The following is a 1,280-nucleotide window of genomic DNA, read 5'->3' as shown; positions in this document are numbered from 1 at the left end:
GTGTGTGTGTGTGTGTGTGGAGGGGGTGTCTGAGTGTCGAGGGGTGCAAGTGTCTGTGTGTATGCATGTGTATTTAGGGGGGGTGATGTGAGAGTGTAGGTGTGTGTGTGTGTACAAATGTGTACGGGGGGGTGAGTGCCTTTCTGTCTTGGCGTGTGTGTGTGTGTACACACGCTGGGGGCTGTTAGTGCTTGAGTGTGGGGGTGTGTGTTCACGTGAAAGTGTGTGTATGTGTGTGAGCATGTGCACACGCATGCACTTTTGGGGGTTGTTAGTGCACGTGTGTGCATGTATGTGTGTTGGGGGATTGCATTCGTATGTGTGGGGGGTGTGTTGTCAGTGCTTGTGTGTGTGTATGCTTGTGCGCGTGGTGGGGGTCTTAGTGCTTGTGTGTGTTTGGGCGGTGTTGTGAGTGCCTTTGTGTTGTGGAGTGCAGGTGTGTGTGTGTGCACGCTGGAGGGGGGTGTCAGTGCGTGTGTGGGGGGGTGCATTTACCTGAGTGTGTGTATATGCGTGCCCATGTGCATGCAAGTGCATGCACTTTGGGGGGTTCTTTGTGTGGGTGTGTGTGTTGGAGGGGTTGCCTTCACACATGTGTGTGGGGGTGTTATGAGTGCCTTTGTGTCTTGGGGTTCAGGGGGTGTGTGTGTGCGCGCGCACGCTGGGGGATGTCAGTGCATCTGTGTGTGGAGGGGGTACAGTTGCATGCGTGTACATGCATGTCCGCATGCATGCACTTTTGGGGGTTGTTAGTGTGTGTGTGCGTGCATGTGTGTTGGAATTGTCATATGTGCGTGGGGGTGTTGTGAGTGTGCGTGCATATGTGTGTGTGTACACATGTGCACATGGGGGGTATTAGTTCTGTGTGGGGGTGGGTGGGTACATTCACACTTGTGTGTGTATGTGTATATGCAGGGGGGTGTCAGTGCTTGGGGGGGTACATTTGGGGGGGCGTGCGTGTGTGCATGCGTGTGTGTGTGTGTTGGGATTGCATTCATATGTGTGGGTGTTTGGGGGGGTGAATTAACTGTGGAGGGGGTGTTGTGAGTGCACATGCATGTGTGTGTGTGTATATGCACATGCACATGGGGGGATCTTAGTGTTGTGTGTGTGCATGCACACACCTGCACTTTTGGAGATTGTGTGTGTGTGTGCAGGTGTGCATGAGAGTGTATTCACACATGTGTCTGTTTATATATGAGCGGGGGAGTCAGTGTGTGTGTGTGTTGGTGAATTCACGTGTGTGTAAGGGGGAGTGTTGTGAGTGCCTTTGTGTCTTG

Source organism: Rhea americana, unplaced genomic scaffold, assembly GCF_003343005.1.
Source record: "Rhea americana isolate MKP2758 unplaced genomic scaffold, rheAme1 scaffold_15, whole genome shotgun sequence".
NCBI lineage: Eukaryota > Metazoa > Chordata > Aves > Rheiformes > Rheidae > Rhea > Rhea americana.
The sequence above is the reverse complement of the archived record's forward strand: the minus strand, read 5'-3'. Positions refer to the sequence as shown.